This window comes from Gallus gallus, chromosome 7 (genome assembly GCF_016699485.2).
Source record: "Gallus gallus isolate bGalGal1 chromosome 7, bGalGal1.mat.broiler.GRCg7b, whole genome shotgun sequence".
NCBI lineage: Eukaryota > Metazoa > Chordata > Aves > Galliformes > Phasianidae > Gallus > Gallus gallus.
The window spans coordinates 9,023,516-9,039,811 of NC_052538.1; the positions used below are offsets into that span (position 1 = coordinate 9,023,516).

General features: G+C 38.0%; 1 long non-coding RNA gene across 3 annotated transcripts in view; it reads left to right on the top strand.

The window, feature by feature from the left end:
- The window catches only part of LOC121111274, a 53,042-nt gene extending 37,770 nt beyond the window's left edge, over positions 1–15,272 (top strand). For 2 of the 3 annotated variants that reach the window (XR_005861495.1, XR_005861494.2), the window contains exons 2-5: positions 4,339–4,469; positions 12,940–13,014; positions 13,301–13,423; positions 14,857–15,204. This is a non-coding gene — a long non-coding RNA (uncharacterized LOC121111274). Of the gene's footprint in view, positions 1–4,338; positions 4,470–12,939; positions 13,015–13,300; positions 13,424–14,856 lie in introns of all 3 variants that reach the window. The other variant, XR_005861496.2, reaches the window with a different exon arrangement.
- Positions 15,273–16,296: the final 1,024 nt, after the last annotated feature.

The following is a 16,296-nucleotide window of genomic DNA, read 5'->3' on the forward strand; positions in this document are numbered from 1 at the left end:
AAGTAGCATATTCATTAGAGGGAAATAAAAGGTTGAAGCTTTTAGAGTTCAGCGGGCAACTTTTACTGATTGTAGCAAGGAAAAAACACGTGAAAAGGTCAGTTTTCCCACTGAAGCAGAACCATCAGGCAGTCACTTAGTGGTATATCAAATAACAATGCCACCACTGTCCTCATGCATTAAAAAAGCTTATAAGTTTGTATTTACAAGCCCACACCCTTAAACTGGATTAACAACAAACATGAACATGCTGTTGTTGGGTACAACCCTGGGTCACTTCAGAAGCCCTTTATTCCGATAGCCACTACTTTCAGTTTTATACTGAGTTATTATCTGAGTCAAGTAATCAGGATTTAGTCCTCTGAGTGGTTGATGCTCACTCACACCAGAGTATTTTTTTTATTTTTTAGGCACTTACTTATGCAACCTCTTGGGTATTCCCTGAAAGGTTCTTAAACAAATGCTGATCAATAAACATAAAAGGATTTTAAAAGGGATAATTTAACACTAGCTTTCTCTCACATCTGCTAGAGAATGCCAACACATGTGGAGTTCAGTGAGCTCAGTGTACAACCTGATCTAAACAGAGAAATTAAAGACTCCAGATGTGAGCCTTATATACATGGCTTGTTGCTCAGCAGAGACGGACTCAGCCTTTGGTTTAACCTCTGGCTATAATAAATCTGAAAGAGCTGGCATGTAGTCTTCCTGAGCATTGTTGTTTAATTCCACAGATAAGTATTTCCTATCATTAAGGATATGCTGTATAATTTACAGGAAATATCACTTTATGAAGCTCTGCGTTCTGACTTCAGAAGTTTTCTGAGTTTGCTAAAGAGTGTTTCTTTGCCTGGAAACTGGCAGTCGTTTATTGATCAAATGTCATTTGGGGATTTCTCTGCTTTGACCATGTGGGAGAGATTGGACCCACTATTGAGTTCTGATGTTTTGTTCCTGTCACTGGGCGACATTCCTACACACACTGTTTATTATGAAAAAGATGGTTTTGCTTCACTTGGCTGTTTATTTATCCAAGCAAAAAGCTGCGCTGTAGGCTCAGAAGATCTCCTGTCCATCTTTTTCTGGGATAAATGTATCAATCCTAAATACAAGAAGATCATTATGGAGCCAGAGAAGAGGAAAACTATCAGAAAACAGAACCATCAAGGAAACAAAAGCAAGAGACAAGTACCTTGAGAACTTGGTAATGATAGTAAAATAATAAAAATTTCTTAAATGGTGAGGGAGGATAGTGAAATACATGGACTGCTGACATTATGTCTGTTTATCTCAGGTGAAAAATTGTAGAAGTAATTTAGGCCAGACTTGCAAAGGTGTCTTGGCATCTGTGATGCAGGCAGTAACTCTGTGCAAGTCGTCAAGGAGATAAAGTCTCACTCCTCCACTACTATTAAAGGTCAGCATCCAGCCTGCTCCAGGTCTTTTAAAAGCACCTTGTCCAAATTACCACATTTGTTCCTCAAGCCTCTTTTTAACAATGAAGTGCCTGAGAAATAATTGATAATGGAACTGTTAAGATATTAATAATCTTTGAGCTAGTAAAGCCTTATTTTCCTATTCCTGAGCACCAAGTACTGGTGGGTTTGCCTTTTGTGATCATTATATGTAGAACTGCTCTGTGTAAAATCAAACGTAGGTTTCTGTTATTCAAGTTGTTTGTTCTATTTTTTTTTCCTGCTTATTGTATTTTGTAATTATACAAGATTATGGCTCTTTTATACCCGTTCTTGTATTTTATTTATACGGCTCCCAGCTTAACAGGGAATTGGTAGACACTGTTGGTCCATTGGCACATTTTCATCTCACAAAAACATGGAAAAATATAAAACAGAATACAAGGGCCCTAGAGTTATACTACGAATAATCTCTTTCTGATATGGGTAGAAGCAAGTATGTTTGAATGATACTGGGCACAGAATGAGCAGTAAGCAATAGAACATCAAAGCCTAGGGTGTTAAAAGCAGCAGACCAGGCTGGGAAGAATGGCTCTGTATGGGAAATGTAGAATCATGGCCTGAACCTCTGATTGACCATCTGAGGTGAGCACTGAGTCAGCCCCAGGGGCACAGGTGAATGCAATTTCACCTGAGTGACTGGAAGGGGTGGAGCCAGGCTAGGGCTGACTCCCAGGGAGGAAGGATCTCTATCTGGAGATCACTCCTCTTGGAGCCCTTCCATGAGCCCAGGACATGGGTAAGCTCTTTACTTCATCACTCCTTTGTAATCTGATAATCTCTCTGGTCCTATACCTGTATATCTATTTACCTTACAACCTGTATACCTCTTTTCCATACAGGCTCATACTAGTGTTAGTCTTCTTTCAGTTTTTACTACATTCAAATGAGCAGCACAGACTCTGGAGGTGAAGAGGCATGGCAGGAAAAACTTAGTCGGTCATTTAAACCAAACCTGAAACTCTGACCTTAACGTTTGTTGTCTGTGTGAATGACAAAGATGCCATTGAGTATGGAAGGAGTCTTTTTAAGCACTTTTGCAAAATAAAAATAAAATAAATTACACATACATACACACTCATATACACACACATACAACTACACATACCAACAGTAAGTGAATTGGTAAAATATATTTTTTTAATTTTCCTGGGAATGAAAAGGGATCAACTTGATTTGTCAGTCTGCTAAGCAATACGTTTCTCCTTTTATTGTTAGATAAACTGTGTTTGTTTTTTCATCTATTTTTCAAGTATCAGTGTATCCAACTAATATGATACAGGTAACTAGGATTATTGGTGTCCTAAATCAACAGAAGGTCTCATAAGAAATGTAGGAAAAAGTAAATCTCTGTAATAATTCCCTGATTTTCTACATTTTACTCATGGTGGAGTTAGTATTATGTATTGGTAAATTTTACTCATGGTGGAGTTAGTATTATGTATTGGTAAATGGACTGAATATGAATACTGCTGTAGGCCTATGCTCATTCAGTACATGTTATTCTTCACGTATATTAAGAAGTCAGATCCAGTCTCTCTTACAACAAAGTTGTGAGGCCTGGGCAGGGTCCAGTCCTTTGTAAAACCGTACCATTCAAACTACAGCTAGATGGAGCACAGAGATGATTAGAGCAGTTACTCATGTAAGCATATATTTTCAGTTCCTTCTTATTGAGAAAATGGAAGAATTCTTCATACTTTGAGATGCTGACGTTGTCAAAAATTCAGGTTGAAAATTGCAGCACAAAGGGGAGATGTTTCATAAAGCTGGGAATGACTGAAAATAGGGAGTTGCAATGCTAACTACCTTTCAACATTAATTATAAAGGCTGCTACCAGGCATATTCTATAAATATCCACCCCCTTCTTCAGAAATAACAAGAGCACTCCCTGTGATCCTGTTATCACGCTGAAACAGGAATTCTCATACTTTTGAATTTTGATGCAGAGATTTGTCTCGTGAGAACCAAATGGAGGGAGCATTTACAACTGTACAGGCCACAGAAACCTTTTCTGTTCGTGATTGCGTTGTATTTCTGAAGTAGAGGCATGGCAATATTTTATTTACTTGTAGTCATCAGAACTGAGAGCAGCCATCTTCCCTAGACCTACAGCAGAACAAAGGTTGGTAACCTCTGCACAAATTTAAAATAAGTTTTTCTGATTGTCACTACTTCATGCAGTACATGAACGTTCAGTTGTTAGACATGGCTTCAAGAAATTCATGTTAGGGATTTGAAATTCCTCTTACAATTATAGGCCATAGGGCATATTTCTTCCCTTTGATGATGAAATTGCTGCAGTAAGCCTCCAGAGCAAACTCTTGCAGGACTAAATATAATTTTGATTGTTTTTGTTAATCTTGGTGGAAGTTTTTCCAGTAGAGATTTCCAGTAAGTAAAAAATATCCTGTGTAAGACATCCTTAAGAAACTCCTCTGTAACAGAACTTCTCATGGTAATATTCTGAGGTGACACCTTAAGGCATTTCAAAGGTGTTTCCAAAGTCCCAACTCCCCCCATACGTAGGGGTTCAAACATTTTCTGTCTGCTCAGGGTCACTGTTTTACCTACAAGTTTATGCTTGTATGTGTGAGATATCTATTGTCATTTTTTCACTGTGATTTTATTTGTTAGTCTGGAAAACATAGCAGATAATCTGTGATGATGTCAGCTAATATCATAAATTAAATTTTTAGCCAAAATATGTTTCAGACTATTACTGTAACAAGGTTGTAATAGTAACGTGTCATCTTCACAATAAAGCTCCTTTTCACAGTTCTGGGGGCATAAATGGCCACTTCACACAATTTCAGGAATGAGGAAACTAATGTTTTGTTTGCTCTTGTTTTGTATTTGCAGATCACCTAAGCAAAGCACAGAGGAAAAGTTTTTAGCAAAATGAAAACTCCTTTGGATATTGGCAAATGCAGTTTAAAAAGCATGAAGAAGAAATACTACGCTTACAGCAGGACTTCACGATATAATCCCATGTGAGACACTCTGATTTAAATTATTTAATAGCTACCCTATGTTGGACATTTTAATAGAAGTGCTATAGTCTGGATGTTGAGTATGTTACCATTTCTTCTCCTTTCTATATAATCCATTCAATATGATATATGTTGGTTGTAAGTATCTTAATATCTTTATACCCATGGAAAAACTTCCATAAGGATGATTGATCTAAAAACTGATAACCATTTCAGTCCAAAGACATATTCATTCCCTTCCCCCATTATAAAAGCCTTAAATTATCTTTCTTTACTAGTGTAACCGCAGTGACTCCCATTGAATTGGAGTATCCTGTCTAAAAAGTAATAATTAAATAGGAGAAAAAGGTGAACCCTTCTCACATTGCACCCTAAAAATGTCAAGAGATATTTCTGAACAGCTCATAATTGGTATTCCACATATTTCCTATGTCAAAAGTTTATGACTAGCATAAAGCTCTTCTGTAGTAGTTTTTTCCAGAACTTAAATCACAGTTTTGAAGCATAATAGCATAAATACAAGATCTGCTTTTTTACTATTTGTTCTATGCTTATTTATTATAAGATAAATTATGAGAAAAATAAATAAAATGATATTCACAGATACGCAAAAAGTCAGAAGGAATTATGCTCTTTAAGTCTTCTAAAAGTTTTCTTCTCAACATGTATCTGTTTTACTGGGGAAACATTAATGTAATTTATTCATGCTGGGAGAAACCTGCAGCTCCAGGATGCTGGACACCACCTCCCTATCAGTATCAAAAACCTCATTAGAGATTAAAGCATGTACATACACTTTCAGCTTTAATAACAATTAAAAATAAAATTAATTGCTAAATCAGGCTTTTCAGGAGGTGGAAGGCTGTACCACAACTCAGTCATTTCTATTTTATGGGGGGGGGTTTGCTTTTTAAGTGATTTATCAGAGCAGCATTTTCAGTTCACATGATGGAGTAGTGATCTGTTGAGATGTCCATAGGTGGCCATTTGTCAGACAGAAAAGCTCACCACTTTTTGCTACAATAGTAATTATATATGGACTGAAATTATTCAAATGCTTGAAATACAGCATTTTTGAAATATTGGTGAAGGAATACTAAGATTATAGAGAACCCTCTAGATGATTTCCTTCTCTCTTTTCTGACCACTATTCTTTTATATAAGGAAATGTGATTTCTTTTTCTAAAGTGAGTTAGTAAGAAAGTACTTGATTGCAAGTTTTCATAGTTTTCCAAGGGATTTTACTTTCTGAAGCATTTCCATAAACTTGGAATAAACTAAAATTAGAATTACTGTGTACTACAGGCATTATCCCCCTCAAAAATCTTCTAAATCAATGTATGTTTTGATTTGTTCCTATCCAGACTACTTTTTTTTTTTAAACATTATGCTATAGGTCCATGAAGGAAAACATTGGCAATTGCTCCCCAGGGTTAATACAGTTCTTCAAAGAAGGAGTAGTTTATTCCCATAAGTACAGAGCTGACTCAAATCCTGTAAATGATAAGCTGAAAAGAAGGAAACATTTAACCTTGCAGAAGTAATGTTTCATTGCTCCAGCACCCAGAAATTATGCTGAGTAGTCTTGAGCTCCATCTCCTGGCGCTTATCAAGTAACTAAAATAATTTCCAAGTGTCTTCTAATATATATACTGACACAGAATCACAGAATGGCCTGGGTTGGAAGGGACCTCAAGGATCATGAATCTCCAACCCCCCTGCTGGGCAAGGCCACCAACCTCCCCATTTACTAGACCAGGTTGCCCAGGGCTTCATCCAACCTGGCCTTGAACACCTGCAGGGACAGGGCATCTACAACCTCTCTGGGCAGCCCATTCCACTCCTGGTAAAGAACTTGAAACTTTACTCTCCTGGTAAAGAACACCTCAGAGCACCCAAGCTTTGTTGCAGGGGCAATTACAAAATCCCTCATTCCACAGCAATTCTGGTGTTAGGCTTGTGACGCCTGCGGACAGAGAAATGCTTATTCATTGCATGCTTTTCTGGGTCTCTCCAGCCCTGGAGGGTCCCTCTGTTCTCCAGCTCCTTCAGCATGGGCTAGGATGAAACAGCATAATCCAGCTTTTAGTGAAAATCATGTGAACTTGAGCATATTGCCCTACTCAGGAGTTTTTTTAGTAAGGTAAAAACTGAAATTATGTAAAAGCACTATGGAAAAACAGAATAAAAATTGCATGTTCTGATACATTTGTGCTGCTCTCCAATTGTGAGTCATGGAAAGAACTGTCATTGGGGGTCAGAGCATCATATAGATATTAACCATATGAATTGCTCAGTTAAACTGGAAACTTTTCATTTATTTTTTCTGCATATATATAAATAGGTATGAATGAGTGTGTGTGTATATATAATTACATACACAAATTTTACCAGAGATGTTAAAAAGTGGTCGTTACTTCACAAAATACAACACCCAAAGGAAATACAGCTAGGAAACAAAAAGGAAACAGCTAGGTGTCCTAAATGTACAGTAAACAAATGAATATAATACATGAGAGAACAGAAATCTGGGTTACGATGCCAGTTTGGATCTATGCAGTATATAGTCACAATGGGAGGGCAATGAATTTTGTCTGTGTATCAGCCACAGAAATATTCATAATGGGAAAGACACCACTAATAATATATTCCAAGAATATTTCTGTATGAAGAACATTAACACCATTATGAATGTTAATTATTTTATTCGACTCTTATTCTGTCATTTTGCTGGTAAAGGCACCCATTCTTATCCTTCATGTATAAATGTATTCATGATAAAAATTAATAAGTCAACATCCCATCATTTCTTGAGATCATTATGAGTGTGTCACTCTGAAAGTAATGCCTACTATTTATTTCCTTGAAATAAGGAAATAAATATGTTTATGAAAATCTGCAAGATCATCCAGAACGCAGTTTGTCTTTCAGGTCACTATTGCCACACTGAAATGCACCACCCACAGCCTCACGGTGCATTACTTTTAGAGCAGACCTCATATGACTAATTTAGAATGTTTTCACTTTACTTAAGTAACAAAAAGTGATATTATTTAGCCAATCAAAAACACCATGACTGAATTACATTGCTACCTCAGTTGGATCATTAATTTCATACGCTAGCTTCATTGTACATAAATACAGGTTCTTTATCAGCACTGTCAGCACAAGCATATTCAATTTAATAGTTAAGTTTACAGCTGATCCATTTTTACTTTATTTCTTCATCATTTGAAGGCTAACAGGATCACAGGGAAATCTAAATCTATTTTAGAGAGAAGAACTCTCACAAAACAAAGAGCACATACAATAAAAGACAGCGATTTTTTGGGAATGAGTGGTAACTGTGATCTGTGTTTAAGTAAATCATTTGTGCATTTTTTTTTTATAAGTGTCCATTGTTCTCCTCAGTTCACCAGTACAAGTCTCATTAAATATTTTTGTGAGTTTTAATCTATTTTTTGATCTCCTAATTGAGGCAAAGCCCTGAATGGTTCAGCAGAGCTAACTAGAGAGCTCATCCAGCTGCCTGCCCAGAAACATGAAGGAGCACAGATAAAATATGATGGGGAGTATGGGAGAAGAAAATGAAAGAATAGAAAAACATTGAAGAAATTTCACTTTTTTCTTCCAAGAATATAAGTAGTATATACTCACATCTACTCTTTAAGTTTAATCGCATATAGTCTCGATCCTAAAAAGACAGACAAGAATTTATTTGGGACTATGAACTGCCTTGTTTGTGAATCATTATGCAGCAAATTCCAGTAATATATGTCCATCCTCCCACAGGGAGCAGAAAATACTAGAAATCACTCGCATTATGTATGGGGCAATTCTCTTAGAAACTATTATTGCTACTCAAATCATTGCAGATTCTTATTACAAGGCACATGCCTGATCAATAGCCTGCTTTTATTAGTTCCCTTACCAACCTTGCAATATATTAGACATGACGGATGGAACTTAACAGTTAGAACAGAAATAATGCAGAAAATTTTCAAAGCATTGGTTTAAGTGGGAAACTTCAAGTAGCTATGCTTTTCTGCCCTTTTTTCTTGCAGCAGTCTAAAAATATTTTAACGACTTCTGCCCTTAAGTTCAGACTCTGTCAGCATGAGTAGACACAAACACATAATAATTCTTTAAGACCTGTTTGTAATTTCACTGAAATGTTTCTCTGGGCTTTTGCCTCTGTGACTCTATATGGATCACACTCTTCCACAGTACCCACAAATGAAAGGGACAGAGCATAATGGCTGGTCTGCATCAGGCTTATTACAAAGCCTGTAACTTTTTTTTTTGCCAATATAATATTTTAATAATATATAAATGTTATAATTATCACACAGCCTGTACCATTTTTGCCTGTTGGTGCAGCCATTAGAGAGTAAGAGGTTTCAGATTCCCAGCTGGAGATCTCCCACAGGAATGCAATCAGCTGGACCCAAACCTGATTGCCTAATATATTGAAAGAGAGAGAAAGGAAAGCAGAAGGGTGGTTCAGTTCTTTTGTATAGGAAAGGTCTGCTGCTTGGAGTTAGCATAAAGAGGATAGAACACTAAAACTACATAGTAGTCTTAGTGTGACACTGTAGAGCTTTTATGTCTCTCAGAAAATGCTTGTTGGGGTGGATTTGTATTATCTTAAATGAGTGGTAAACCTGAAAATACACTGAGTTTTAAGAATCAAAACAGTTCTGAGTCAAGCATTCTGTAAGCTGCTCAACCTTGCTTGCTGCTCTAACGTTGTACATCATTTCTAGAAAATATGTGCTAATGCTTACAGTCGTAGCTTGTACTTATAGATCCACTGAAATCATTACAAACATGACCTTTTAAGTATGAGCTAATGCTTCAAAAACTCCATCCTAAGACTTTTTAGGAATTTGTGATTCTCAAGCCTTGTAGTAATGCCAAGGCAACACAAAACCAAACACAGTCCTGAGTGAAGCTATAATTACGCTGAATTTAGGATAAAAAAAATTAGTTTCTTCATTATGATCTAAATCCTTAAGTGCACCACTTATCCTTCTGATGCTTACTTCTGTGTTGCAGATTTTCAGCTTCATATCACTATCAATTTCAATAGCATGCTTTTACTTTGTGACATAATTAATAGAAATATTGGCTGAAATAGAATGCAAGGTCAACCCCTTTACTAATAACTTCTCTTCAACATAATTATTCGCACTTCATGTGACTTATCATTAGCTACAAGCTTACCTTTCTTCTATTCTTGTGATGTTTTTCAGCTTAAACCATAGCGTCTCATGAGATACATATCAGTTCTACACAGGTCCCCAGACTAGTTCTTCTAACCAAGGAAAATCAGTAGCATGTTTTGCCACAGCTGTCCTTGGTGAATCAGTGATGTGCTTTATTTCTTGAATTTCGGTGACTTACATTCTCTTACCCATTCCTTCAAAACTACTTTAAAGCATTTCATTATGGAATACTGTGTTTGACTTCACCAAACACAGTTCATGACTAACTATGTAACTAGAGCTGGTTAGTACTCATTTGTGCTATGGTAAGTCCTACAAGTGCAGTCATGCATAACTATCCATCATTTGACAGAACAGAAACACCCTCTGAGTTACAGTACTACTTTTAACAAACTCACTGTGAAAATATTAGCTTGTGGGATTGGACTAAATAACTAGAGTTACAATCTTTAGCTGCTACCCACACTTTAGAACTAGCTGTTGCTTTTAAGCCTGTTCTTGTGCACCATAGCACGTTAACAGAGCATCTTTTTTTTTAAGAAACACCAACATAACGTCCTTTTCAAAAAAAGTAGTAATGTTTACTGCAAGCAGTGGCCTAGTATAAAACAAGATGGCTGACAAGGAAACTGCTGAACGAGACTATGGCACAGCTGGCAAACTGTATAACCATAGGCATGCTTCAGCTCTGAGGCCTTAGTTTCCCCACTGCTATTGAACAGTGGGCATGCAAATATTCAAGATGTGCTTTGAGATAAATGTTAGTTATTAAAGAAACTATTACTGACTATTCTATTGGAGAATAGTGGCTGGATATTTCCCAAAACCTTGAAGTGAAACTGATCAGGAGAGGTCTCAAACCAGCCATACAAAGATGCATGATCAGTGAATGCAGTTCATGCACCCACTCAGCCAGGTTGGTGCCTTTCTTCTCCAGACAGTATTTCCAAGTCTTTTCTTAGTTAAAAAGTCAGATCTCCTTCATTAAGTTGACCCAGAGTTTAGCAAACTATAGCAGGACTCAGTCTCAGATACATCTGTATCCAGGTATTCCTATTCATGTAAGTAACTTTTAAGATATAAGCTTCCAGTGTTGTATTCGGAGAAAACCAAGAGTTTCCACTAACTATGCAGTATCCTTGCAAGTTTAACATGACAACTTTGTTGTGTTTTTTTCTTGTTCCTGTTAAATTGGCCTTTTGAAGACTAAGGACTTGTGAGCTTTGCATGTTAAAGGCTAAACTCTTGTTATAGTGAACGTGATATTTTTTAAGGCTTGAGGGAGATTGAAGCTAAATTGAAAAGAATGCCATGAAGTCCTTGTGCAAGTCATTCACCTTGTAGAGCTCTAGGCTGAGAGAGCTCAAATGCCACTCTACATAACAAGCTCAAAAACACTAATTTAAATAGCAAGTGCAAACTCCACTTGGGAGCCTCAGTGAGGCATGTGTGGATTGCACAGCCTAAACTCCTTAACAACATTATCTGAAGAAAAAAAAAAACAGAGTAATTCCTTTTTTTAAAGTGGTAATTCAGGGCCCAAGTCTCAAAAGCATTTGAACATTTCAAGGACTATTACTATACCAAAATGTTCTTAACTACAAATAAGAAATTTTAAAAAAAAGAGACTGAGTACTTTTTTCAAATTCAGATTATTAGCTTAAAGTCTCACAAGAATAATAAAACTATGTATGTATAGTTTTGTCACTTCAGCCTTAGCAGAAAATATAGTATATGTGCTTTAAATCTGAAAAGCTAATGCTTGTAGACAGTGATTTACAGGATGGCAGAACACCATCTTAGCAGCTCAGAAGGTATGTGGAAGAACAAATCTATAGCTCCTATGCCTAATACTGATCAATTAAAATATTTGGAACTGTGTAACTGTTTATGGGAGGAAATTTCAATGTGGACTAATAAATAGAAAGTAAAGTTCTTTAGTACAAATCTTTAAGTTAAATGTCACAGAAGTACAGCTACATATTTTTTCCTGATTATTATAACTTTCTCAGCTATGTTAAAATGCTGTAGTTAAAACTCAACAGAAGTGTTCGCTGCTGATATGAACGTCTATATTCAATACATTTTTTGTAATTTTAGAACAGAAAATATACTTTCAAAAATATGAAAGAATATTTGTTTGTTTTTCTGGTTTTTGTTGTTATTGTTGTTTTTTTGCAAAAAGACATTGCATTTTGAATGGAAGTATTTCTTATCAATAATGCTTTTTAATTTAAAGGTAGAAGTAAATATATTTTGCCCAATCACCAATGTTAAAGATCAGTATTTCACAGAATAGGCAAGATGCTAATTCTGTTTCTTTAAAATGAGGAAAACTACATGTTGGAATTAAATTCTGTGTCTTTTAAGAGAATAAATTTTACAAATCTCTCTTCTAAGTCCACTGAGCTCAATATTTCTCAACTTTTAACAGATTGTCCTTCATTTTGAGAAAGACTTTAACATCCTTTTTTTAGAGCAGAGTGGTTCTTTTATTCAAGAACTAGGTCATAGAAAATAAAAGAATAGAGATCAACAGCAGGATCTTCAGAGCTACCTTAGTTCCTATGAAGGTTTTTGGCAGTACTTAGGTTAAAAAGGCATCTAAATACTGTTTTCTAGAATACCACTCAATTAGAACTAGGCATTTCCTATTTAGCCATTGCAAAGATGATAATTTGTGCAAGAAAAATGTGCAGAGGTAATGCAAGTTTATGGTTTAAAGTCCAAGCAATAGGTAAAGCATGAAAAGTCTGGTTTCAAAGCTGGTATTCAGCTCCAATATCATGCATGTTTTCTCTTAATTTTTCAAGCTACTTTCAAGTCAAGTCCCGCAATTCATATACAGTCAAAGCTTCCATTCAGTCAGTACAACTCTGTCCACTTGTAGGTGAAGCGCTGCACTTGTACTTCTAAGAATTTAATATAGCTCTAATGCTTCATTATTGGATGCTTATTTAAATGTATATTAGTCTCAGCTGATGAATGCTAAAAACTGTTGAGTAAGAAGCTGTTTTTCTTTACATTAGCACATTTTTTTTTAACTGAAAGGTTCAAAGAGATGCATCTAATTACAATGCTTCTTTAAAAGTACTTAAGTATTATTAAATATCATGTGAAACAACCTTATGGACCTCCTGAAGCACTGCTAAAATGCAAAATTCTGTATTTATGCTAGCACTTACAATGGATGTCTTTTTAGTACTGAACAAATCCTTACAAAAACTATTTACTTTATAAAGGATAAAGCTATTTCCTGCAAAACTGAGCAAGACTGAAGAACCTGTAAGCACAGAAAACATATGCCTCTGCACAGGGTGAGATTACTGATTGAAAATTAAAATAAGCAACACATTTACAGACTAGCAGTTGAGAATACTATTGCTGGCATTTAAGAGAAAAGCCTCTATTAACACTAAAAGTAGATGGCCTTTAAGTTGTGTATTAGAGAAACAAAGACAATTATTGCTAGCTACAACAACACTAATTTCACTTGTTATTTAGCACCTTCAAATACTTGCCCTCAAACTACTTTTCTTGGTCATTAGAAAATATCACAGGTATCTTGCTTGTGGTTTGGTGTGTTGCTCCCTGTTTTTTCAGGTTACTTGTTCCTCCAGAATGTTCTTGCATTGGCCTGCAGAGGACAGAAGCAGTGAATATCACTCATCAGAAATTCCTGCCAAGCTACATACCTGACACCCATGAAGAGAATCATCATAAAAGGTACGTTTCTAGGGTAATGTGGCTTGTTAGATGTCTAGCCAAATTCTATTTGGTCAAAGGCACATAAGGACTTCGGTTAAACAAGGTGGAGCTGTAGACATATATGGATGATAAGTGCCAGGTACTCTTCCAGCAAATACAGACTACAGGTAGGGTAGTGTGGTAGAGCTGCTCAGCTCTTGAGCTTGAGCAGGAACAGTAGAAGTCTGACCTATAGTTCCTGGCCTCTCTCTTCTACAGCTTACATACATAATCATTCTTGCTGAACTATTAAATATTTTCAGTCTTTCACAGATGTGTTATTAAGTAAACTTGTTAGGTTATTTTCTCACTAAGTCCCTAAACAGATACATAGTCAACAAATATACAGAGTGGTGTGGTCAGATAGGTATCTATACATAGTATAGCTAGAAAGATTATAACCAGAAATAGATGGAAAATGCTCACCTGTGTCATAGGCTCATAGGGAAAACTCCCAGAGGAGTCATCTCCAGAAAGAGATCCTTCCCTAGTGGCAGTCAGCCCTTAAATGGGATCTAAGATTGCTGCAGCTAGGCTCCAACCCTTCTGGTCACACAGGTGAATTGCCTTCATCTGTGCTCCCACAGCTGACTTAGTGCTTGCCTCAGGTGATGAATCAGAGGTTCAGGCCATGATTCAACAGTTCCCATACACTCCACCCCTTCATGGCATGAACCAATGGTTGAATTAACTATATGACAAACAGGTATACAGATTGTAAGGTAAATAGGTATACAGGTATAGGACCAGAGAGATTATCGTGTTACAAAGGAGTAATGAAATAAAGAGCTTACCCATATCCTAGGCTTGCAGAAGGGCTCTAAGAGGAGTGATCTCCAGATAGAGATCCTTCCTCTTTGGGAGTCAGCCCTTAAATGGGGTCTAGGAGGTCTGGTCACTCAGGTGAAATTGCATTCACCTGTGCCCCTGCGGCTGACTCAGCGCTCGCCTCAGGTGGTCAATCAGAGGTTCAGGCCATGATTCAACATTTCCTATACAGTTAACTAAAAGGTGAGATTTCCCTATGTAAGGGGTCATTCTTTTATGCCATTGCCTCAAAGCTTGCTGAGGGACACAGATGAATAAGTTCAAGCAAGTCCTGACCAAGGATTGGGAAATCCTTTGTCTGAAGGGACACAGGTGAATAAGGCCAGGGGCAACGAGAGAGCGGTAAGTGGCAGCTAAATGGCCAGGAAACAGTCTTCTGTGTGGACTTATCTCAAGGGAGACAGCCATCTAAAGGGGTGCTCACATGACTCTTACCCAAGTGCCCAGGAATGTCACGTAGGCAGGGAAGGAGGAGGATAAAAGAGGGTCCAACAACCATGAAGGCAGGTTTCTGACAACAGGTTCCTCATGACCTGCCTCTCCCTCCTGGACTTGCTCTGTGCTCTACCTGCTTGCTGCCTAAGGATGGCCCCTCTGCTGCTGCTCTCCCCCCCGCCCCGAAGAGGTGTCTGCCATCAGATCCATCACTACGAAAGGCCTGCATGCTGACGGACTCTCCAGGGCCTGCTACAGGAGACCTGCTGCTTCTGCCCGGACATCTTCCTGGACCTACTCAATACCTGCACCTTCTCGCTGCCCAAAACCGACCACACTGCTGCTGCTCTTCCCCTGCGCTTTTGCCCCAGACCATCGGAACATCATGCAATGGGGCTACTGCTGGATCCTGGTGGTGACTATCCCCGCTTTACGCCATTCTTGCTTCTTCCTATCTTTTCTATCGCTCACCTTCCCTTCCCCATCACCCCAGTCTGTAACAGTGTCCGTCCTCCCCTTCCCCATCTCCCTTATTAAGATTTGTAATAAACTGGCCGGACCAACATTGGGACTGTTGTTTCTTAATCTCACGCCGGATATACATATTTCAAAGAACCTTCCCTCTCTCCTATAAATTGGAGTGAGACACCCTAATACAGAGATCCGACACATCACAACACTTATACAATTTCCCATCACAATGTATGTTGACACAGTTTAAGATGAGTGATGATCAGTGAAAGTTCATGTTCTTTCATGGGCCAGTGCTCGATGATGTTACTGGAGGCATGCAGCTGTGAGGTGCAGGTCCATCCTATGCTTCATCAGTCCCATGTAGACCATCACCGGGTGTCACACATGATCTAACAGCAATACTGGAACACTTTGATGACATGTCGTTCCTTCCAGTGATCCTAGAGGCTCAAAGACTCACAAGGAGTAATACAGATGTTTCAGAGGTACCAGGAGGGAAAGGTCTGCCCTCCAGAACAAGATACAGGCCATATTTCTATCCTGGGTCAACACTTCAGCTTGTACTGGGGCATTCCCTGACCACCTGTACCATACCTTCCGGCCAGATATCTGCAGCTGCGTAAATATATCAGGCACCAAAGGGGGTGTCCTGGTCTGCCATAGGGACATGATGGGGGTCCCTTTAGCAGTGAAGATTGGAGTGCTGACCACAATATTCGTAGGCCATGTACCTATTACCGGAGGGACTACCGAGCCTCCCACCTCCAATAATCTCCCCCAAGGTGCAAGTAGGCCACACCACTTAGGTCCTACCTGCACCTTCCAAGGCCATCTTATTCTATGAGTACCTGGATCTAAAATCAGGGGCATGGAGCAGAATATAATTTTCATTACCAATCTGGGGTCTTACCTGATTATCAGTGCCCATAATTTGGATCCTAAGCGGGAAGGCCCATGTTGTCTGTACCATTTTCAGGGCACTGGATCTGCCATCTCAAGGTCTTTCATTCAGGTCCCACAGGGTTTCATAGAGTCTTTCCATCCACCCCTGCAGGTAGTGGTAGTCTGTCTTCAGAGCAGCCTTAAGAATACCGTTATAATGTTCAATGAGGCCT